Below are 25,170 nucleotides of genomic sequence, written 5' to 3' on the forward strand. Positions count from 1 at the left end.
TTTAATTTTTCCCCAGAATTGTGGGTTTTGGGGTTTTTTTGGTTTGCTGGTCACCAAGATGTGAAGAGCATCTGGGTATGAGGAGCTGGGCCGGTGAACGCTCAAGCCGGCCCAGGAGCAGCGCATCGGTTTCCTCAGGTGCTTGCTGCACTTTCAGGCATTTATTTAAAATATTTTTTCAGTAGCTTAAAAGTCACGGATGTCATTTTAGCAATGGGGCCAAAGCTGTGTAGCGTAGGCTGCTAGCTGGCAAGCACTGGTGTCACCTCAGTGCCTTTACTGCAGAGGTGGCTTCTGCTGATGTGGCCTTTGTGGGGCCTGTGGGTCGCGGCCAGGGCTCTCTCCCAGCCTGCTCTGCTCTGGCTAATAGGGCTTGTTTTTTCTTGAAGCCTTTGGAGCTACAATCGTCAGTGTTAAAATGAGATGTTTTGGGGATAGGTTGCAGCATGGCAATGCATGAAGTGTAAGAACCAGCAAAACCACTGCCATGGTCCTGTAGCAATCCAAAGCAGACCTTTGTCATCATTTTTTCGCTCATACAGGTCAGGTGTAATTACTGTCATGTTTTCATCTTCAGTGATCTCATTCTGCCTTAGCTGAAAACGGTGAAGAAACTCCCAGGGGCTTTTTGTGCCTCCGTGGGGCTGTGGTAACCGGGTGTTTCTCCAGGCAGGTGCCAGGCCCTGGCGTGCAGCTGAGGGTGTCAGAGCGTTGCTGGAGGCTGTGACCCAGCTGTTAGATGGCTGCAAAGTCATCTCTAAAAAGCCAGGTTCCACCTGTTGGAGTCTGGCTTCTTTCCAGAGCATTTTTACTTGATATTCATAAGGTAACATGGAAGTTCCTCGCTTGTTCTGTCTGACATCCAATCTGAAAGGTTGTAATGTGTATATAGATCAGCCTCGTCAATAGTTCAGTTATATACGGACAGTTCAATTTGAGCTTGCCATTACCTGAGAGCTCTAGTGGATATAACGATAATCATAGTTTGGGTGAAAGCAATGGAGCAGAGTTGTCTTGGGTAGTTTCCTTTTTACTTCTGCTGCAAATTATATAGCATTTTGTACAGATATAGGCTCTTATCACGTCTAAAGAAGTGTGGGCTTTTTTGATTGGAAAATAGAAATATTTTCATGCTTTGGAACAGAACGTAATCTGATTAACTGTAACGCTATAATAAATTGCATGAAGACCCTCATTTAATACTATGTAGATTGCCGTTATGCTGAAACCTGAGGAACTTTATATGCTTGAGCAATTAATGAATGTAGTGTTATAAAAGCAAAACTAAAACTAGTTTGAATAAGAGGCGGGGAAAAAGCAGAAGCTAACTGTGGCCAAGCAGTTTTCCTCATTTCAATACTTCCAGCGAAGTTTGTCAAAACAGAAAGTGCTTTAAAATGCACTTCATTTAATTTCATATTCTTTGGGTATTTAATGGAGTGTAAGTGGTCAGAGAGAGTCCATTTTGGTTTGTGATCTTACCATATAATGTTGCAGCAAGCCATTTGTTAACTACTGATGCGTTTCAATTATTTAGAACATCACTTTAGTCCAGATCTTTCTGAAACAAGTAGTCTTGTTTGGACTGTGAAATTTTTGCAAGGCCTAGTGAGATTTGTCTTTGTTCAGTCAGTTCAAGTTGAGTAAGGGTGGAGCAAAGATGTAAAAACTTGATCCACAGGACATAAATGAAGGATCTTCTCAACTAATACACAAATGTGGCTTTAGAAATCTGAGATGTTTCCTGGTACTGAGGCTTCCTTGCTGACTGATTGTTTTCTGTAATTCTGCTTTTAAAACTCGGCAGTGCAAAACGTGTGGTAATGCTCTTACACTTGGAGATTGTCTTTCATCAGAATAGATTCTAATGCAGCTCAGAAGGCTTAATTAACATATTTTACAGGCACTGGACTTGAGATGGGGATGAAAATTGGTTCTTACTGAACAGCCTTTAGCAGTGCTCTGTGTCAGCTTCTAGGTAAATGGTAAGGCATGCTGGATTTCATTGAGATGACAGGCTAACTATTGGAAAATAGAAGGCCGATCACAAAAAGTGGGATGTGAAGACGGATGGGGCATTGGGACGTGGGCGTTACTGTCAGTGATCCATTTTTCTGAAATGTGCCGTTAGATATTTTGTTTTAAACCAATTTAAGACTGTGTTCTTTCTAAGTTTCATCTCGAGTAGCTGGATCAACAGCCCAATACCTCGCTAACCTATGGTAAAGCTTTGCTTTGGTACAGGAAAAATTTGCAGGGGTAAGAGATGAACTACCAGGGCCTCCTGCAGCTGGATTTCATCTTGAAATTTCCCATCCAGAAAACCTGCTTTGCCTGGGGCTGCTTAATTCTCATCATATGACATGATTATGGTAAGGGGTGATGTGACTTTGAGCCCTTTCAAGTGCATAGATTAAGAAAAAAAAAAAAAAAAAGTGGGAAGAAACTCTCTGCAGCAAATACAAGTGAAATATTTGTAGTGGAAGTTAAGAACTTGTTCCCTGAAGATTTCAGAGCTAGACTGGTACAGAATTTTCTAAATGTGTGTAATCACCTTTTGTGAGCTGAACCGCTGTATCTACAGTACCTGTTACCTCGAGCAAGCAAACCTGATTTTAATTCTGATGGCGGATACATGATTTATGCAAAGATGATTACTTACGCAGAAGTGTCATTTCAGAACAGAAAACAATCATGACTGTTATTGCCAAGTTCTTTTTCACGGCCCTGCTTTGTAACAGGACTTCATTGGTCTTTCTTTCCCAAGCCTAACCACCCAATGCCTGCTCTCGTTTCCTCTTTTCTGATAGTAGTGGGGGTGTGAAAAGGAGAGTCTGGTGGTGATGGGAGTTTCCACCCATTACCTTCTACATGGGTCTGTGGCCTACTGTGTAGATTCACTTTTTGAAGGGTTTTGAACATTATGTGTTGTCATTTATTCAGCTTTTGCTTAAGGTTGAGGTCAAAGTCTTGCGTTCTGTGTAATGCTTTTCCTCCAGCTTTTCATACTGTTCTCCTCAAAGGACATGAGCTCTTTATGGATTAGCAATGACACAGATGCTGAGTTTGGTCATATGAAAGTCTGGCTGCCATATACATTTGGACCGATGTCCAACTGAAAGAGAAATTAGCCTTACTTTACAGAAGTCTTGCAACATTAGAGATCCTTTCAATAATGATATGAATTAATTTCTACTGCTCATATTTGCAGTTTTTATGTTGACTAAGGAAGGGTTTCTTCTTTGTATTGACATGCCATTTATTGTGACTTGCAGCTGAGTTGGTCTTTCCTAATTTTTCAGAGTATGCTTCTGTGCATGTTGCACATGACAAGCTGCTGTGCCTGTGTAGAGCTGTAACTGGGTCAGGAAGACTGTCTGCAGGTGAGACGCTGGGGTTAGGCACTACATCTAGGAGGAGCTATCATTTCTTTATTTAAACTTATTGTGCTTCAGAACTTGCAGTTGCATAATGTTCTGTGCTTAAAGTTTAAATAAAATGATGGATTTATTTTGTTTTTCCTCAAGGATTTGATCAGATGTATAAGTTACATGCTTCTGTGGAAGATTCTGATGTTAGATGCAAGCATGCAAATTTCTACGTATTTGTACAGCAAATTATTGCAGAGTGGTTTTTGTTATCAGATGTGAGTGTTAAGAATTTGAGATTAAAAATGAGATACTCTTTATGTCCCAACCACTCTGCAGTTTTACTCATTTGAAGGAGCTTTTATATGATTCACTTATAAACCAGGCAAGAAAATAGCTTCCTGACAGTTTTGCTGAAATGCCTGCCTAGAGCATTGCCAGTTCTTGTGATGTTTGATGGTTTTAAAGCCCTACTGCCTTGAGAAAGTAATTACATTAAAATCTTGGGCAGTTATTCCTCTTTCTTAAATAAAATCTATTTTATATGTTTGTATAGCAGATTTGCAAATGTAATCTCAGAGTTCCTAAAAGATTGAAAAATCTGGGATACATATAAAAGGAACCAAAAAGTATCTCAAGGTCTTAAAATACCCCCCTGCTGCCTTTTGTTGAGGGTAGGAGACAGATTCTTGCATTTTGAACGTTTGAGACTGTAGTAGTAGATTTTGTTTCATTAATGCTTTTCGGAAGAATTTAAAGAAAGTATTTCATGGTGTTTACTGCACATACACCCTTACACTGGGTTTCAACATGCCAGCTGCCAGCGTTGATTTTGAGCAATGTAAGTGTTCTACTTCCCCTTATGATAGCTTTACTTTGGAAAGTTAATATGATGGTAGAACAAGGAAGTGTATGTATTGATGCAATTTTCCTGCTCAGCACAGTCCTACTAATAGTTGGTTTTGCATTCCTGGGAGTATTGAAGAAAACAGCGCTGTGAAAGAGCTTTAAAAACTCCTTTTTTTTTTTTTTTAAACAATTCCATTTGATTTTTGGTGTTCATGTAAGCTTTAGGAGATAAAGATTCTGTTTGTGCACAGAGCAGAGGCACCACAGAGGGAGACAATTCACAGTTCTGTGCACTGGCTTGGGCAAGGGGGAGTGATGGTTTAGGGTTTTTCCCGAAATTCCTTTTAATTTGCAGCTGAAGTTGTCTCATCAATCAATGAGAACAAGCTGGAGACCATCATGTCAATGAATTTAGGCCATTGCATGACTTCAGCTGTAGTACCTCATGCTTTTGTGGCTCACCTGAGTGAAGTCTCAGCAACTACCATGCAATCACCTGAGGCATACAGATCTGCTGAATATGGCTTTTGCTTTAAAGGTGATGTTTCAAGAGTGTCGGGTATCAAGAGCTGACATCCAGGACATTCTGTCAAATGTTAGTATCTGATGAAGTGGTAAGGTATCAAGAAAATGCACATGGGTTTTGTTTTGCTTTTGACCCTATGTTATTTATGAATATTTCTAGGGACTATAGTTTGTTGTGTTCCTTGTGAATCTTGGAGGGTTAGAATAGGAGGTGAAGGCCTGCTGGGCAGGCTGCTGGTCTGTCGCTCAGAGTGGCAGGGAGGTATGGCTGTTCCGGGAGAGCATGTGAGCGTGGCTGCTCTCTGCTGTCCGCTCCTGCTGTGCTTTACCCCCATCTCCCCTACAGCTGGCAGTGGGCAGGCGGGAGGGGAAGGACTGCTTGCTCTGTCCTCTCTCCTCTGTGAATGAGCAGGGTATGCAAGGCACAGTAGTAAGAGCTGTGGTATCTGGACCATCCTACCTCTGGGACAAAGGGCTAGTGTTATTTTTCAGACTATTGTCAGAAGTTATTAGCCAAAGGGTTTTTTTTTTCTTTTAATCAGTGTAAATGGTTATAAAAAAAATGCAAACTGCAGGGGCATTAGTGTGGGGGGATTTTTTTTTTGTCTGCTTAAAAAGCTTCAGCTATACTACCAAACTGTGCAAACAATAACACGGATCAGTTCCACGTTGTGACAGGAACAAGGCTTTGTTTGCAGAAAGAAAAATATGCCCTATTGTGACCTGGTGTGAGGATATGGGAGCAAATGAATCCTAATTTTATTTGTCAGTTGTGTAATTTTAAAGCATAGTTTGACCACTGCAAATGAACAGCTTACCTTTGACAGCTAGTCCTACTAACTAACTTCTAATTCTCAAGTATTAATTCTTTCCTACTTGGGCTATAGTCTTGGGTATTTATCCTTGTTAAAGTTATGATTAATAATGTTGGGTTTGTGTGTTCCAGGCTGTCCACCTTAATCAATCTACTTGCCTGTACTTGGGCATATTTTATTGAGAACATTATTGTGTTATGATAGTCATTTAGTATGATTTATTTTTATTGGTACAGCAAGTGCTCCTATCAAAAGCTGAGCATAGTATCGGTGAAACAAGCTAGTATGCAAAATAAATCCTAGTGAACCTTTAAAATGAAAGCAAACATCAATAATGAAACTACAGACTGTGTGTGTTTGCCCAGGAGGAGGGTGGAAGATTGAAGTCAGCAGCCCTAGGCATGTCACAGTTTTGTTGAACCACATAAGGAGAATTTGGTTTAGTTGATATCTGGCACAGATGTTGAGTCATGCAGCTTCAGACAGAGATGTCAACATGCTTCTCTTCCCCACATTGCATGGTGGGTAGAGGGAGGGTGTTTGGTGGAAATAGTAGCTCTGCATTGGGCTTGCCAATTAATGGGTGAACCAAACTCCTATTACTTGTGCTTGTTTACTGCTGTTGGTAGCAGGGTGAGGGGCAGGATTTGACGCAGCTGTTTAAAATCTGGTAAAATAATAAAGATACTGAGAATATGTACTCTAGTTTTCAGTAATGGGCTAAAAATTGTTTATTTCCCTGAGGACTTAACTGTGTAAAAGCAAACTGAGGCTGTTAGCAGCAGAATCGAAGAGGAAAAGCCCATCTACAGCAGAGGTACTTCGCAAATGTGTCAGAAGATAGGTTATATTGTTAGAGGACCAGAGCCAGTATTCCAGACATATTTCCTGAATAAATTCTACTGTGTCTGTGACCTATTTGTAAGTGGGGCATTGGTGTAACTCAGCGGTCTGTTAGGTCTCTTGTCAAAGAAAGTTAATTTGGGGGACATTAGAGTTCTTCTGTTGAAAAGAGGCTGTAAAGTTGCTGCTTTTTGATGCAAGTATGGTGTCTTGTGTCTGCTGAATACTAATGTATGGCCTGGCTGTTCTGCACTTTGAAAGTGTTTATGGGGTCACACCCATATTTCCAGTTGGTGTTGATCTGACCCTGGATGTGTTTGAAGGTAATGCCCCTTGGGAAACATTTTTAACTCTATGTGACTTAAATCAGTTGGTCTGTGATCCCTTTTATTTTTGTAAACTAATCATTTTAAGCATAATTAATTTTTTAAAGAGAAATATTAAGATGTACGTACTATTACATATAATTACATATTTTAAGATTTACATATTTTATGTTCTACAGTGTACCTGAATATGCATGATCAGTCATGCCTGGATCACCTATAATTCACCTGAATGTTTCAGATCTTTTAGTAGGCTTAGTGTCCTGGACAGCCACAGGACTGTGAGGTTCCCATTTTAGTTGACCTTCCGAGGAAAATCAGGTAAATGTGACATTTGGAAATACTTCCCTGAATTTGATCTACCCTCAAAACTGTTGCATTTGGTTTTCTACTGAGAAAAAAAAATAGTTGCAATGTAAGCAGAAATAAAAGGAAAATGCTTTTTTTGAATTGTCACAATTGAGTTGTTCTGGATAAAATCTATATTCTCTTTATGGGTTTTCATTTCTTCTATTATTTAGGAAGTAGGAAGGTAAATACGCACACAGGTATTATAACATCTTTTTCTGTAATGTGTTTTTATCTTGCAGGGTTTTTTATAATGAATTATAGGCTTTTTTTTTTGTTTTTTAGAAAAGCAAGAGAGAAATACTAGTATTTCAGTAATTCTAAACCCATTCAAAAAGGTAAAAGTACTTCACCTGTTTGTGAGACTTAAAGTACACAAGTGTGTCGCTAAAAAGCGATTACTTTGTATAGAGGTATAATAGCGCTTCTAGACTACACTTCATTTATGCTTTAAGAAGTACGAAGTTGTTAATGTGGGTTTAGGCACCCTGAGGAATTATGATGATTAATAGCACTGACATTCTGTTGGATCTCTGGAAAAAAAAATTAAAATTCTTTGTGTTTGTTTTAGATAATTATGCTGTATACATATATGAGGTATTCTGTGGTGTGTTTTTTTTTTTTTTTCATCTTAGGAATGGATAAGAATGACTGAATTTTTAGTGTTTAAGTAACTTCCATGTTGGAAAATGGGTTGTAGGGATATATTCAATTTCAGATTCCTTTTTTAAAATAGTTCTTTCCTAGGCTTCTTCAGAAAGCAGGGTTCTTCTAACAGCAATTCAGAGCACCTGACCCAAATTCCTGTTCTGAGTTACCCTATGGAGGACTGTTACTTTGCATTTAGAGGGAAAGTATGGTGCTTAAAGCAAATGGTCAGAATGCCTTCTTATATCTCCTCTGGAAAAAAAAAAATCTGTTTCTTTAGCTACAACATTGACTTGAATTGTTTGATAATCAATATGTATAAAACCAGTTTCATTCAATTTATTTGAGAATAGCCAGAAAGTCTGAGCAGAGCTATTTCTGTGTACATATGTACTTCACACACAAACTTATGAAGGTGAAGGTAGGTGATCCTTATCCTGTGGAGGTGCTGTTTGCTGTTGTGGGTATTTAAGCATCTTGAGTGTGACTTAACTGGTTGGGTGCTTTCATGAATTAAAAAAGAAACTGCTAAATATCTGCTTACTGTGTCTACATGGTTCTTAACACAGGGTGAACTGACTTAACCGCTTACTGCTGCTGAAATGGGGAGTCTTGTCATCCTCCATCTTCTTGTTCCTGTTTTCCTGCCTACTTGTTCTCACAAAGTACTTTGTGCCAGCTTTGATGCTTGCTGGAATATGTCATGCTTTGATTTAACTCATTAAAATGTCATCACACTGTTCCAGAAAGAAACCCAACATCAAAACCAAACAAACACGGTCAATTTTATGCCTCTTTATTGAATGATATAGGGTCAATGAAGGGTTTCTGTGCTTGAGAAAAATGTAGGACAAGTGGAGAACACAATAGGAGGAAGGCAGCAAAATTCTCCCTTTTGGACAGCTGGAGCTGTTACGATGATTGTGGCATATATGAAAGAGCCGAGAATACAATGTTTTCATTAAATTAGGTTTCAGTTACATGTGGAGTTCAAGTAGTTAAATTGCGTTTGGTCCATGTGTTTTTGGGCACGTGCAAACAAGCATGAATTATAAGTATGATGTATGTAAGTGTACACTGAAGTAGAAAAGTGCGTGTAGTCACATACACTGCAATGGCTTCTTTGAAGTTAAGAGCATTTGTGTGTCCCTAGGTGTGAGTCTTCAAGCTGATCAGAGAGCTGACTGCTGCATTTGACCGATCCAGCTGTAAACACCAAATAATCTATTTTCAGGATCCAGATTGCTTTTCTCATGAATTGAGTTCTGACTCCCGATATGTGGAGATAGGAGGAAGAAAGGATTTTGAAGTGCTATTCCCATTCAGAAACATTTAAGTCTTGAGTTTAAAAATATTAATGCAGAAAATGGTCACAGCCATCTTATATCCCATATTGAAAAGATTTAATTCCTTGAATCCAGGAGAATGCTGTGGGAAATGGTGTCAAAGGCTTTACTGAAGTCTAGGTAGGCAACATCCACAGCCTTTCTCTCATACTCTAAGCAGATCATCTTGTCACAGAAGGAGATCAGGTTCATCAAGCAGGACCTGCCTTTCATAACCCCATGCTGGCTGGGCCTGATCCCCTGGTTGTACTGCAAGTGCTGTGTGATGGCACTCAGGATGATCTGAAATATAATAGCATAGCAGAAAGCTTTAATGGCATCCTAATCTGAACTCAAACCTATTTTATTTCCAGGTAGTAATCAAACAGAGGCTCAAGCACTGAGGTCTGCTCCCAGGCAGAGCCACATGCTTTCAACTAGCTTCGCACGTAGGTTCAAATGTTCCAGCTTTGGTGTGTCTATTCTTTACCTTGTTGTTTTATTCTCTGAGACTTTCCCTGCTGGTTTTGTCCTCTTGGAAATATTCTCAGTTGCTTATTCCTTATGTTGTTGTTTGTATGCTTCTGTATTCCATTGCCCTTTCTTCCTTGTCTTTTCCTTTTACTCTGTTCCTCTTTGCTCCTTCTTTTTCACAGGTATTTCTTAATATACAGTATACCTTTAGCTTTAGTCCAGTGTTTGGTGGACAAATAGTCATGAGACAGAAATCTGCAGATGGCTTAAAAAGATGTTCCTGTCAGAGTCAAAATATTTAACTCTTTAATTACTTCTAGACATAGTGCCTCTAGAGCTGATAAATATTGCCAGAATGGTGGTGTGGCAGTGGGCTGTGTGGCTTCTTTTTACAAAGCATTACTTTAACTTCAACCTGACAACTTTCAGGAGAAATGAAGTCTGCTGAGAACAGCTTTTATTGTTTTCATTGCTGTGTTAATCTGTAAGCCACATTTAGTAAAGATCTGTGCTTGTGCCAGAACAGGGAGGCTGTTTTGAACTAGTTGAAGGAATCCTTCCTGAGTGCTCTCTAGCCAGGTCTGGGTGAATTTATTGCAATAAATGCAAATTGTCACTTGGTTTTTTTGCCTCCATACCAAACGTGAAGATGAAATGTCAAGATGTTCAGAGAAGAAATTGTGTGTGCTCTGGGGCACATTATTTGAAAGTAAATATATTGTTTATGCAAGTTGTTCTTCAAATGTTTTAATACTGTGATGCTTAAATCATAATATTTTTCAAGAGGTTATGATTTTAATTATCAATCCTTTATGTAGTCAGGGAAGGAATACAAATAATTAGTAACTTATAAAATATCCTAATAAAAAGAAGTGCATAAGTACAGTTATCACAAACTAAAAATGCAAAAATATAACTGATTCTTCTGAATTGAATTCCTTGTAGGTGCTTATCAAATTTTAGAAAATGTTCAGTTTGAGAGTTCAAATGCTTTAGTGAGAAATAAGTTAAATACTTGTAGTGAACTAATCTGTAGGCACAACAGGAACTTGATAGTGTAGTAGGTGGTAAGATTCATTTATGATAAGTTATAATGGAATTCCCCTGGAACTATGTATTCCACCTACTTGAGTGCACAGTATTTCAAAAGAGTAACAGTATGCAGCAAATGCCAAGACACAAAAAAGTTGGCAGGTTATTGTAAAACATGGGACTAAGTATATGACTAAGCCACTGTTTCTAACTATCTCTGTTGTTCTGGTGTACATTGTGGTCTATACATGTTGAATTTCTGTGGTTCACCTCTTGTGTAATAGCTGTTCATTTAAACATTTTTATTTGTCCAGAATATAGAGCCTGCGTGTATTTTAATTTCAAGTATGGGATCTGCACAAAACAGGAAGTGCTGCATCTCCTTCTTGAGATGAAGTCACATTTATTGTATGTGGTAATTGTGGTGATATGTTTGAATGTTATTTTCAAAATTACTTTTTTTCTCCCTATTTTAAAATTATAGGTAGGCAGTGATTCTGGAGCCATTCCAAAGGATTGGGATGTTGGAGGGGAAGGGAGAGAGTAATGGTTGGTTTGAGCCACTTGGAACAAATTTCTTGTCGGTACTGGAATTTTAATACAGTATTCAACATGCATACAGGGAATATTTGGTATGCTTTTTACCTATGCTTACCTGATGAAAACTACATAGTGAAAAGACACATAGAATGTGATTGCAGGTTTCTAAAGCAATAGTGTGGTGGTTTTGAGGGCCTTCTCTCTTCAGGATATTACATCTAACTGAAATGGTTTTAGCTGATAGCAGTTTTCTGGTCAGTGTGACACAATTTGTTAATTTACTAAGTTGTTAGCAATGAACTTAGTATTTCAGCACATTTGTCAACAGAAATAAATTGTGCGCTCTGAAACTCGTATTTCTGAATTACATGCAAAGGATTTCTCTGTGGGGGTAGTAATGCATTATCTGCAATGACATAAGAAAGTGGCATAGAAGAAGTAGTCTTTGTTTTGCTGAGCAATAACAAAATTGAAAGGAAGAGTGATAAGAGTGTCTGCTAGGATGACCTATTCACTGCATTATATATGAAAAACCCAAATTGTTTACATTAGTGGATGAAGAGAGAACTTTTTCACAGCTTAAATTCTTTTGACAAACCTTTTTTTTTTTTTTTTCCCCCCTATATGCAAGATTTGCTTAAGGAATTCTAAGGGAGCTCATAAAACTGGCCCAGAAAGACATTTGTAGTAATATCAGAAACGGGAGGGGGAAATCTGATGCTGATCTCTTTTTCTTGAGAAGAGTGAACTACTGATAACTATGACAAGGTTGACTGGAATGTTGTCCCATTCGGGACAATCTGATTGATTGCTCTCTCATCTCTTAACTGTCTATGCAGATTGAGGGGCACTTCTTTGGGCATTTGGAATAATTATAATTTTAAATGAATCCCCTTTTTAATACTCGTAATATTCTGGTTTTGGCAAAATGCATCATGTACATTTTAGTTACAGCAATTGGAAAAACCTCAGTAAACAGTCCTGCTAGGCAGTGATTTGTTGCCAGGAAATGTACTCTTTTTTTTTTTTTTTTTATAGCTTCATTAAAAGAAAGTTACAAAAATACTTCATTGAAGATACTGCAGCAACATAAAAACATAAAAAAACCCTGCCAAAACCAAACAAAACCAAAAACCCCTAAAGAAACCCTTGGCTAAACACTTGACAGTGTGCGATTATAATTTCACATCTGGAATTGTGCCGTGATAGACAAAGAGTCATTCCAGATCATTTTGCTTTTCTTGTTTTGATGTGAGTACAAAGCTGTTCTGATCTTGGAAATACTACATGGGATACAAGTCTTGGCTCAAATTTCAGTAGCAGGTAGTACCTTTTTCTGAGAAGCTTGATAAATCAGTGAACTGAATTGTGGTGTACATGTTAATACAACTAATTAGACTTGTATTGACATCTTCAATATAGTGTTACTATCAAGGAAAACTAATGTAGACTGATATATCTACTTCGTAGAGAGGCTTCAAACTGTTATTTTTAGGAACTTACACCACAGTACAGAGGCATCCCCATCTTATTATAAAGATTTCTATTGAAAATCTGCCTTATTTCCAGATATATGTGTGTGTACACTAACGATGGTTATTACTTTCAGATGTGTGTGTATAAAATTGTACGTTTCCTCAGTTTTACTCTGCAAGCTGCTGAAAGTTTTGCTGTGATCCAGAGAGGCATGTAAGCTGTCTACCTGAGGTCGGAGTGCAGCTCTGAACTGAGCACCACATTGTTTTGCTTTACGATACTGATTAATGTGTGCAGGTGGTGTAGTAGGTAATTTTATTGTCACATGTCTGGCGTAAGCTGGTGGAAAGAAGCTTTAGTTTCACATGGAGTAGACTGAAAAGATTGGGCTCATCTTTAACTCTCCAGCTAAATATGTTGTTATTACAGATATGAGGAAGTGGTGCAGTTTGGTAAAGGTGGTAGGTGTTTTTATCTAAGCATATATTAATGTACTTGGATATATTGAGTGGGTGGGAGGGTTTATAGGGGTGATAGGAGAGTGTAACATAGGTGTGAGAATAATGGTGCGGTTGAACTGTTGAGAGGAATGGCTTGTACTGTTCTCTCTGGGGACTGGTTGTGGCTGGCTAATACACCCATATCGAGCCCCAAACCTCTATATAAAAGAATATTTTTAACAGAATATTTTTCTCTTGAGTCTGACCAATGGATGTAGATTTGTGTGTTTCTAACCGTTCTGACTTGAAGGGTTAGAAAATGTGAAGAAACTGACTTTGGTAGGATAATTAAGACTATTAACTAACTTGACCAAAGCGGCAGTTTAATTTATGTTCTCGTGCTAGTTTCTAATGTCTTCATATCATGCTTCTACCCTGTTTCGTAGAAATTTTTGGTATTTCGGAACATATTTAAGAGAAGAAGCATGCTTTTCTTTGAGGTTCTTATTCATGTTTTATTTAACACTGCAGATGATATGCTGGTTGCACCAATGTTGTGCCTGATTTAGGAGAAATCGTCTTCTGTGAGTCCAATAAGATGGAATGTGTTTTAGAGGATAAAGGTATCTGGAGACTAGGAGAGCTGTTATGTGATCTCTTGCTTTCTCTGTAAGATGAAAATAATACTAGTTAGCTATTGTTTTAAGTGCATTGCTGTCTCCAGAAGATTTCTTCTGGATATATTATCCTTACTGTTATATATTAATAGATTAAGTTCATCTGCAGGGCAAGTAAAATGAACTGCAAAGATAAAGAAACCACGCCTGGGTCTGCAATGGCTGAAATTGCTTAAGTTTTGAACTGCTGCTGTTCTGCAGTGCTCATCTATAGAGCTTGCAGAACATGCTATGTCTTGTTGCTGATAAACTTGTATTTCAGAATAGCTTGCTACATATAGAGGATTGTTGCATATATAGCATAAAATAATTTGATGTTTGCTGATTAAATTTTCATTAAAAGGGTTATATATATTGTAAGGATTATAATTTGTTTGTTTGTTTTTTTTTTTTTCCAGAAAACCTGTTAAGTGTTGTAGAGAGTGCAAAAATGGAGTGGATGCTCAGCTGTCTGCATTTTTGTGACTTTGTCCTCTGCTTATTACTAGTATACGATCTGGCACTTATAACCTTGGTAATTTCAAACTTTGTTCTGGACCATTTACTGTCCCAATACAAGTTCTGATGAAATTCAGCCACTCTTAAGTGAGGTCCTAAAGTAGCAGGGTTTCCAGGCTTTGAATCCAGGAGATAGAAGATAGAGAAGAGGGTCTGAAAAGCATGCCTCTAAGGAAGGGGGTCTTACTATTATGTCAATATCTAGGTCCCATTTTGGACAACACTGCAGATTAGCCAGGTGAAACACTTAAAGTATGTGATCCAGCTTAGTCTTCAGGGTCATTGTTCTTCATTGAGGAACAAAAATTTACTTCACTGAGGAAAACCATAATAAAGAGCAGTTAAAATGGAGATCAGTGGGCGGTATCAATGTCCAATTCTGCTGAAAACTTCATTTCAAAGTGTTGAAATCCAGTGTAACTTAGTAAGCTACAGTGTTTTGTTAGCTCAAGCATATGTGAAATACAGGTAAGGAACTTCAGATGCAAAATCATTCGTGTAAATAGTCCCCAGGGGATATGAAGGAATGCAGTCCTTGGTGAAGGCAAACAACATATTTAGACAAAAGGTCATGTGCTAATGACCTTTTCTTGTTGTTTATTTGCATTATAAGTGAAACATCTGAAATTAGATGCTCTGTAGAAAATTATCCAAGGCAGTGGTTCTCAGGCACGTATTAAAATACATTTTGTACCACAAGGAAGTTTGAAGTCAAAAGGAAATAAAGCATAGAGTTCACTTCCATAGCTGCTAAAGCTGCTTTTCTCTGTCAGGTAGAATCACTGTTCCTGGAAGTGTTTTAAAAACCTGTAGATGTGGCACTGAGGGACGTGGTTTAGTGGTGGACTTGGCAGCGCTGGGTTAACAGTTGGACTTGATGATCTTTAAGGTCTTTTCCAACCTAAATGATTCTGTGATTCATCACTTGGCATGTAACACTTTACAAATAATCAATTGCAAAATCAGAATTATTTCCATCATGAAGCAGAAGCTGCTTATCTTTGTTTCACAGAAGGACTTTGGCTTGCAATTCTGTTGTTTTCCCTGAAGGGAAAGCTGTCTTGTATAGTCGTTGCAAACGTAGCTGCAGGGCAGGGGAAAAAAATAATCAAATTTGTCTTTGACAGCAGAACAGTAACAGAAGGAACTGTATTTGTCCCACTTAAAGGATATTAAAATAATTAGTTGTCTTGAGATAAGTTGTCCTTGTGAGATGGATATCTTGATGAATCAAGAGGTTGAATCGCATTTAAATGTGAAAATTCTTTTGCATCCATATTATTGTGCTTCCTTTCATTGTCCTGTGTTCTTTCCAGGCATTCTTTGATTCTGTCTGTTACTGTATTTTTGGGTTTGGGTTTTTTTTTTTTCTTAGTTGTTGAATAAGGTTTTGGAGAACGGGATGACATATTTTCCTTTACCGAGTCCACAATAATAGTTTAAACATTACTCTCTTCTTTCAGTAGTGCACAGAAGAGGTCAAGGGAGTTCACTGGCCCTTCTTGCAGCTAGGGCATGTTTTGCATGTCCTTGTGTTCCATGCCTTCTACTTGTGATCAGCTGCTGTGCTGTAAGACGCTTTCCTCAAGAGTTCAAATAAACCCCAAGCCTCATAAATAGGGAGCAAGGTGACTGTTTAACAAGAAATACTACTGTTTTCCTAATCCTATTATGTTCTTTGCAAAGTACATTTGATTTCCTAACCACTCATGTGGACCTCTTTATTTTCTGTTTGTGCTGTACTGTAAGCAGAAGAAATACATTTGAAAGAGTAAAGGAAAAATAAAATCAGAATGTTACATGGTGTTACATTCAAACCTTGTGAGCCTTTACAGACATGTAGAAGAACATATTTTTATTATGTCATTCCCCCCTATGGTGTTTGCTTTCACAGTTGTTGCCAAATGACTGCCAAATTTCAGCTTGAAAAAGGCACAACATCACAGCTGATATTTTCACTGTTCAAGTTATTAGAAACTAAGACTAAAAAACCAAAAATATAAAAAATATGAAAAGTGTGGATTTCTTTATTTTTATAAACCTTTGGAATGTGTTTGGGTCAGCTTTATGCTTTTATTCTGCAGGTGTTGTAGCTAGAAGCTTATTTTCAATGACAACTGACATGCTTATGTGATCATTTAAACTTGACACCTAAGTTTTTGGGAGGAAAAAATCTTCCGTTTTTAATGTTGTTTACTGTAGTTGTGCCTGAAGGAGTCCTTTTCATCCAACCCTGTGTAAAAAAATTCATTATTTGAAAGGACGTGACAACTGTAAGGGGGGAGGAAAGAGCAGAATGTATGACTGACTGACCAAGACAATGCATGGCATGGAGCGGACATGTTAATATTATAGCTTCTTCAATCTGAGGCGTAAATTTATTTAGGAGAGGCTAACATAAATAAAGAAGGATGGATATCCTTTGGTAAGGGAACAGGTGAATGGCCATAACTGGTGAGGGGAGGCAAGTGAGGAGTAAAGTTTATATCAATATCTTGATAATGATGTAGGGAGAGATTTGGGATAAATCTGCAGTTTAGGACAGAGAAAATCTAGCTCAAGCTAGAGCAACCTGAGACTGTCTTTATGGCCCTTCTGTAAAAGATTTTGCTGGCTGGAGATTTGAAATATTTTCTTCCAGGCAAGGTATTAGTTTCAGGGGAAAAATTTATAAAACCCAGAATATCTTGCAGCAAAATCACAGACCTGGGTACTACTGATGCAGATTGTTAGGTCTTTTGCATGGAAAGGCTTTTAAAAGGAACTGGGCACTAACTTTTTTCTTTGCATTACTTGTGATCTATTTGCTTACTTTAGGCTCCTTAGTACTGAAAGTGCCAGCTCTAGGGTTCTTCAAGAATAAATTGAATATGCATTATTGTTATTTCTCTATACTTGCATTTAAAGGACAAAGGTTTGGCTTAACAAAATCTTTCTTCTAAGTATTGCCTAGACGAAATTTGTTACACAAATATCTAGAGTCTTTAAAAATCTCATTTCTTCTCACTCATACACTTTTCAAAGAACACTAAAATATTCTTTTTGTAGTCCTTCACTTACTACAGGGTCTTCCAGAAATGTTTGATTAGGCCAGTGATTATTAAAAAACATTGTTTTCGTCCGGTTTCTATATCCTATTGAAGCAGAAGTCAGTAGGGAATTTGGTTGTTCTTTCTCTTGAGTGTTTAGGGTTGACAGGAATGCTTTATGAACTTAGATCAGATTAATAACTATTTCCTTTATCCTGTCTGTCCAAATTGTCATGAAAGCTTTATATTCTGTTCCTGTGCATGAACGCACTTTTTCAAAAGGGATAAATGGTTTTGATTCGGATTTCTTAATGAAACTAACTCAGTAACATTGAAAATTACTTTTAATTATTGCCATTAAAACCTAGTAGCAAATGTCATGACCAAGTGGAGGTTTCCTAATGTGTAGAACTAGAGCCCTGTACAGTGCTGTGGAATGGGTTACCAGAGACTAAACTGTAGATCTAAGGAGCTGAAGGTGACAGAGGAGTTTCCGTGCTGTTAGTGACAATTCCATCATTTGATTTCAATGATGCAGAGTAATTTCCTTTAAAAACCACTAAGCCTATAAAGAGGTCAGGTGCTGAGCTGAGTGGATGATCTGCTGAGATGAAAAGTGAAGAATATCCCTGAGTTTGGTAACTGTTTTATTTGTCTAACCTGTAGAGGATAATAAAGCAAAGACTGATATATTCAGCCATAATTATGGCAATTGGGATTAGAATCTTCTGATGCTTTCATAGTAAAGAATAGAATAAACTATAATGCAAGTTATATGGCCAAAATATTTCACAGCTAACTGTGCAGTGTTACTGTCCTGATTTTTCCTTTCTTGTGGTTTCGCCGTGGTGGATCATTCTGTCTCCAGCTTCAGTACTTGTGCAACTCTATTTTGTCTTCTAAATGGGCCATGTACTGTCCTCCACACTAGCAGTGGAACAGTCACCCACATCTTTGTCAGTGTGCATTGGACACCTTTTAAGGTGCAAATCAATATACTGTGAGCAGTTAAATTTATACTATTTGCGTTTAAGTTTTTCTTTATGAGGAAAGAAAGTTTTTCTTACTTTGAAAAAACTTGAGTGCTTTATTGTGAGCAAGCAAATAATGTGATAACATGCATACTGGGCAAACTGTCCTAGCCATATATGTTCATAAATGCATTGTTATATATCAACACAACAAGTATGAAAGTGTTTCTATCACTATATATATCAATAGCTGAGACTGGATTTGGAGGACATTGTAATTTACTGCTACTAATATCATACATAACTTTGAAGAATATTTAATTTTCTATCAGTGTTCCTTTAATCAGTTTCTGCAACAAAAACTGTTTTAAAGTGTCTGAAGTTACATGAAAGAGTAAATTCCCGATCAAAATACCTGTCATAGAGGGTTTTCTAACTTCCTTGTTTGTCTGACAGCAATTCAGTGTGGTTGATGATGCTGACTGAAGTGTGATTCCTGGGTTTCTTTCCTTTTTTTTTTTTTTTTTTTTTTTTTCCTTCCCCCCCCCCTCTCTTTTTTTGATGTTCCTGGTTTCATGTGGGTACTCCTATTGATGGACTGATTCTTCTGGTAAGGGATTTCCATACTGTGACTCAGGTGCAGTGCAAGCAATGTGACAATTACAGGAAAATACCTGTTAGGATCAGGTAAATTGGTATTTACATTGTTTATACCTTCAGCTGAGAAGCCTTGCAAGTCTTAAAGCCTCCTTTCACCTGAGATTAGTTGGAGCACATACTTAAATGAGCAGTGTTCAGAGATCCTAATCTGGGTTGAGGAACAAAATGTATAAGCTAATGCTCATACTGCGTGGGCAGTAGTTGTGGCTGCACCTGAAAGCAGTTTCATACCTGCAGCACTTCTCCTCCCACTGCCTGTTCAGCTGCTTTTTTTGTCTAGAATGGTCTGGCCATGGAGATTGAGGACATACATGTCCTTGGACTTGAAAACAGCTGCCCGGAGCCCCAACGTCTTTGTGATCCAAATTTCTTAGGTCTTTGTGAGACTTCTCCTTTATGCCCATGCTTCTGTTTCACCACACAATAAAATGTGTCGCTGCTGCTGCTTGATTCAGGCTGTTGTTGACCCCTCAAAGTGTGCTGCAGTGACTCTACTGGCCAGCAAAGTGGCACCAGTGCCATCATCCAGCTAGAAGAGGTTTTTCCCACGTCAGGTTAGAAGTCCTATGTAGTCATCAAGGAATTTCTGCCCAGCTCTGCTGTGTACCTTGTTTTCTGTTCAAATCTTGGTTTTCTTGAAGTTTTACATGAAATGAATTGCACTGCTTAAAACAATGTCAGGAAAACACTAGAGTAGAACCAGAGTCCTGGTCCTGTACTGCATGTTCTTGTCATTTGCATCAGCCTCGGTTTGTAAAACTGACTGCATGCTTGTGAATTGTCTGGGATTTGTTTTGGTGGAAGGCAGCATACTTTTTTGCTCCAGTTTTGTTGATTCCTGCAGTGTAGTTCACGGACAGTCTGAAGGTCTTTAAGTTAAAAGTAATAAAGAAAGGTAAGGTTGGTTTGTATTCAGATGCTTGGAAAAACCTTTCTATTACTTGCAGACCTCTTTAAGCAGTTAGTTTCCAGATTAATCTTGATGTAGGCCAAATGTTAACATGCACAACTGACAAATAAGTACCCAAGCAAGTCAGAGTATTTTTTGGCCTTACTTGATTTTAACTCATCAGCTATTTCTTTATTATTGATGAGCCAGGCACCAGAGGGAGTCCTTATTTCTGCACAAAACTAATTCCTTCTGTTTTCATTTGTTTTGTTCGCTTATTTTCACTTGTACCCCAAACAGAGACAAAGCTTCGTGCCTCTAGGTTACATCTTTCTGCTTTTCTTTCTGTTCTGAATCACTGTTGGAGAGAAGTTGTGGACTGTGTCCTGGCAGATTCTGGTGACTGTTGCCGTTCTGCTGCACAGGGAAGCCTGCATGACATTGCTGTCCTGGAGCTGTGTCAAACACACCATGGATACTTTGTAATTTGAATGCTAAAACTGAGATCTGCCCAAGTATTTCCTAGTAAGAGCCAAGAGGTAGAAATACAGAAAACAAACCCAAACCAGCCTTTCAAGCAGTGTCAAGAAGTTTTTGTAAAATTTGCCACAGGCAAAATCTGTCGTCTTCATTTTATAACATGTTTGGCTTTTCTGTGAAATCAGATATTGGAGCTCTCTGCCTTTGATTTTTTTTTTTTTTTTTTTTTTTTCTTGGAAACAGAGGGGGGGACTTTATATATGATGGCTTCAGAAGGTTAAGAAGCAAGCATTTCACTGTCCTGGATAAACCTGGCATTGAAAATATGTTTGTACAGCTGTCACCTTTGTCCCTTAAGCTATTCTCTTCTGTGGTCAGTGGGTGTTTCTCATGTGTCTGTTGGATGACAGCTCGGGAAGGGACACACCTTGTGGGAAAAGATTCTTTATGTCTGTGCCCTTTTGACACTGTTCTGAGAAGAGCAATGTCCAGAAAACCTTTCTGAGAGAGTTCTTTGCTGAATAAAAATTATTTTTTTATCAGACAGCATCTAAAATGCAAATGTGTAGATCAAAACTAAGTTACAGGAAGACATTTGGTTAAAACATGGAAGAATCGCTTTTTTATAAAGTGCATTTAAGTTTGTGTATGCTGAAAAAGGTTTCAAAATTACATTTATATTGTCTAGACCTTTGTGCGCTGTTGCAAATTCAGTGCAACCACCTTCCAGCTAGATAGTTTATGAAAATAAATGCCTGAAAGTGGATTCTCAAGCCTTCCTTGTAAGTGATGTCAACTTCATCTGTCAGCACTAAAAATACAAATTGGCAGAGTTAAGCAGTTAGGCATTAAGGAGTAAAATCAGAACTAATCCCCAGAATGAAAGCGTTTTTGCCCATTTATATTCTTATTCTGTTTCTGTTTGAAGTGACTGGTCAGAAAATTTTAGTATGCTAATTATGTATCTTTCTAGTTTTCTGTGACCCTGTCCTACTTCCTTCTTGTACAACAGAAGTTAAACACAGACCTTTATATCTTGGGGATTTCTGCAAAGATACTCTTTACAGAAAGCAATGCCTAGGAAAATAATTGAAATGTTTTGGATCAATCTTTAGTGAAATTATCTACTTTTTCTTTCCCACTGTCCTGGTTTAAAACTGTTATACAGTACAGCTGTGTGGAAGTAGTGGTTTGGTAAATAGAGATGCTTAGAAATAGCTAATTTTTCTCTAATACTACTACTGCAAATTGCATGCTGCTTTTTTTAGTTCTACTTTCATATTTTGCTAGAGCATGACAAGCAAAAGAAAAATATGAGCATTCCAGAGAAATAGGTGTTGAGTCTGTTCTTTTTTTTTGTAGTTGTTGTAGTTTGACGTTTTTCTTGCTTCTCCTCATGCTGCTCTCAAATGCTTTTTATCCATTGGCACTTAAACAGAAGGAGAGGCAATCATAACAGGATGCAGAACACATTCTCAAGATTTTGGACAGTTGAAATTGCAGTTAATTGCAGCTAAGCAGTGGAACTTTTGATGCCTTCAGGAGTTCTGGGCATGGTGCATGAATTTATACAAAAGCTGAGATCTGTCTTTTCCAATAACGAATGTATATTATGCAGGGGATTAAATGGGATCATTCTCTTCATATGTGTTTTGTCTGTTCATTTGCAAATGCACCAGCTGTAATTTATTGGAAATCTCATCTTGGTGTACCCTTTCAAAGAACAGTGGAAAGCCCAGGTTAATGCAGTCTGTGCTGTCAACAGGCTGAGAAGTTCCATGAACTTTTATGAAGTTTTATGAAAAATCTTAAGAGCAGTGGTTGAGGGGTTTCACCAGGTGGGCTTTTTGGTTTGTGATGATTTGATTGTTTTGGTGGTTTGTTTTTTGTTTTGTTTTGTTTGGTTGGGGTTTTTTTCTAAGCCCTTTCATTCTGCTATAACCTGGCTTGGTAAATTATTCCATGTAAAACTCAGGATTCATTACCATTTGAAGTTAAATTTTGGAACACTTTACCAGGTGTGTAACCTGCTGTCATTAATTTGAAACGAGTCAAATTTCACTTTCTTTTTAAAGATAGCAATGACATTTTCTGCTGTTCTGGCTGCATGAGTATCTATACTTGGAATAAAGTGATACAAAGGGCTCAGATAACCTTGCAATGTCTTCTAAGAGTTTGTATTGTGTGACTTGCTGTGTGTTGGAGGTGCTAGGAAAGCAGGTTTGTTAACTGCTCTTGTCAACAAGAGTTGTTTAGAGTCAAGGGTTATACAGATTAATCATGTAATTATTAGCTATGCTCAAGGCAAGTAGTTAAGGACAACTCTGATACCACTGCGTAAATAACTAGAGGGAAACCTAGAGCTAATAAAATGTCTCTGCTGATGGTGAATAGTACTATATCACTGACCAAATCTGATCGAGGAATTCCTAACGGCTTTCTATTTTTAGCCCTTGAAAGAGGGGTGTGACCATAGACACACACTGATGACTAAACCTTTTGGAGTGCTTTGTGGGGCTATAAATACGAAGTGCACTATTTCGGTTGCAGTACCTGTGAAATGGATCTGAGAGAGAGTGAGAGAGAAGTTCTCTGCCAGTAAGACCAATATTCCTGTCTGACGCCTGTTTTGAGGTTGCCAACGTGTCGTGGTGCTGTGCTGCTGAACTGCATTTATGTGCAGTTCAATGCAGCAGATGCAACCAAGGCTCTTTTGATTTTTAAATAGTTACTTCTAAGGGAAATGTTAACCAGTGAGAGTTTCTAAAGGATTTTGGCACAAACAGGTGGCAGAGTGTTTCCAAACATTTCAAACAGACCAGACCTGCAATGAAGAACATTACTGTCCTTTACAGTATATATTGTGTATGGTCTTAAAATTAAATTTGCTTTTTACAAGCTTGTAGAGTGTAGGTCAGCACAGCAATCAAGTCTTTTCTTTTTTTTTTTTTTTTTTGGTGTTGGAGTGTCACTAGAGATTTAAAAGTGTTAGGCAAGCATTATAGATCATAGTAAACCTAGTTAATGTGAAGTGCAGGGGTAGCACTCCATAATTATTGCAGGTATTTTTTCATTATCCTTTGATATTTTTTAAATTCAGTTGGGGTAGGTGGGGGTGGGGGGAGGGGAATAGAAGTAGACATGTCACTTCCTTGCTCTTATCCTGTAATGTTCTTCTACCACTCTCACCACCCCCTACTACCCTGCCTACAATTTAGCCTATATGTATTCATATTCTTAACCTTTTACTAGATTGACTGCTTCTGTGGGCAGAGTCAAGCAAAAGGCACAGTAAAGATAATTGACCTACAGAGCTGTTTTGTCTTACTGCTCTCTTTAATGAGGTACAATCTTGCTGTGGGGTGAATAATGCAAGGCTGTTCTGTGAGCACTGACAGGATAAACACGCTTAATGTTGCCAATAAGAACAAAGGAAAATGTTCTCTTTGTAGATGTTGAGCCTTGTTCTGATGCTCTCAGCTTTGTAAAGGATCTTCTGAAAGCTCCCAACACAGATCCAGGCGAGCAGCTTCTAAATTCAAGGCACGTGTAACCATCTGTGCTGCTTTGAACAGATTGTGTATACCTTTGACAGCTTCTGGATCCTGAAATAGCAAAAGAAACAGACAAAAGTTCAGATTTTTGACTTGGTCACTGTGCTGTGTTGGGTTCTTTTTGGCAGCATTGTACAGCAGGAGCTAAACCAACTGCAGGATGGGAGAATCTTTTGAAGTCTTTGAAGACAGAGGTTATGTCTCCATGTTCTGGAGATTAATATGAGGTTTTGACAGTCATCCTTAAAGGAATATGAACTATGGGACATTTGAGGAAAGAGCCAAGGGACTGGTGGGAACAGTTTTCTGGGCAAGTGCAGCTGCAAAAACATGAAGCTGATTCTCCCTAATGATTTGGAAGAAAATATTGGTGGTTTCCTTTTGCAGCAAATCTTGCGATGTGTAAATGGAAAAGAGAAAGACAAGGGAGCCTTTAACCTGCCCAGCAGTATTTCTGAAGGCAGTTTGTTAAAACGTGAGTCATATGATGTTAGCACGGATTTTTTTTTTCTTTGATTTTTTTCTCTTAATTTCTATTCTGACAGCTTAAATCTGGGTGGGAGAATTTCTCTCTCTGGCTCCCACCTTTTCTTGTTCTGCAGTAGCTGAAACAAAACACTTGAAACAATTTTCTTAATAGATGAAAGGAAGACTTCCCCTGTCATCTCTGCTGAAGGCCTGTACTTCAGGATTCCAATAAGAGTTATTTCTTTGCTATCATTAAGATTCATGATGCCCTTTTCTCTTTGTAGAGGTCCCTTTTGTGATAAAGGTATGATGCCCTAACAAAAAAATCAAGTCCCACAGCATTCTCCTGGAGGATCTGGCTGCTCATGGCTTGCATGGGTATACTTACACTAGGTAAAAAGCTGGCTGGATGGCCAAGCCCAAAGAGTAGTAGTAAATGGAGTGACATCCCGCTGGCAGCTGGTCACAAGTGGCGTTCCCTGGGGCTCAGTATGGGGGCCAGCACTGCTTTGAATCTTTATCACCGTTCTGGATGAGGGGATCGAGTGCCACCCCTCTGTAAGTTTGCTGATGACACCAAGTTGGGGAAGGGGGGGAACGTGGATGTGCTGGAGGGCAGGAGGCTCTGCAGAGGGGTCTGGACAGGTTGGACCGATGGGCCAAGGTCAACTGTATGAGGTTCAGCAAGGCTGAGCGCTGGGTCCTGCACTGGGTGGGGGCACAACAACCCCCCACAGCGCTACAGGCTGGGGGCAGAGTGGCGGGGAAGCTGCCTGGTGGGAAAGGGTCTGGGGGCACTGGTTGATGGCTGGCTGAACACGAGCCGGCAGTGTGCCCAGGTGGCCAAGAAGGCCAACAGCGTCCTGGCTTGTAACCAAACCAGCATGGCCAGCAGGACAAGGGCAGCAATTGTCCCCCTGTCCTCGGCACCAGCG

At 38.6% G+C, this 25,170-nt stretch overlaps 1 long non-coding RNA gene across 4 annotated transcripts in view; it reads left to right on the plus strand.

The window, feature by feature from the left end:
- Positions 1–25,170, plus strand: part of LOC114017280 (uncharacterized) — a 66,419-nt gene that overhangs the window by 572 nt on the left and 40,677 nt on the right. For 3 of the 4 annotated variants that reach the window (XR_008731764.1, XR_008731768.1, XR_008731765.1), the window contains exons 1-2: positions 309–2,372; positions 3,303–3,383. The exons of the other annotated variant lie outside the window; for it this stretch is intronic. This is a non-coding gene — a long non-coding RNA (uncharacterized LOC114017280). Of the gene's footprint in view, positions 1–308; positions 2,373–3,302; positions 3,384–25,170 lie in introns of those variants that run through there. 4 annotated transcript variants of the gene reach the window in all.

This window comes from Falco cherrug, chromosome 4 (genome assembly GCF_023634085.1).
Source record: "Falco cherrug isolate bFalChe1 chromosome 4, bFalChe1.pri, whole genome shotgun sequence".
Lineage (NCBI taxonomy): Eukaryota > Metazoa > Chordata > Aves > Falconiformes > Falconidae > Falco > Falco cherrug.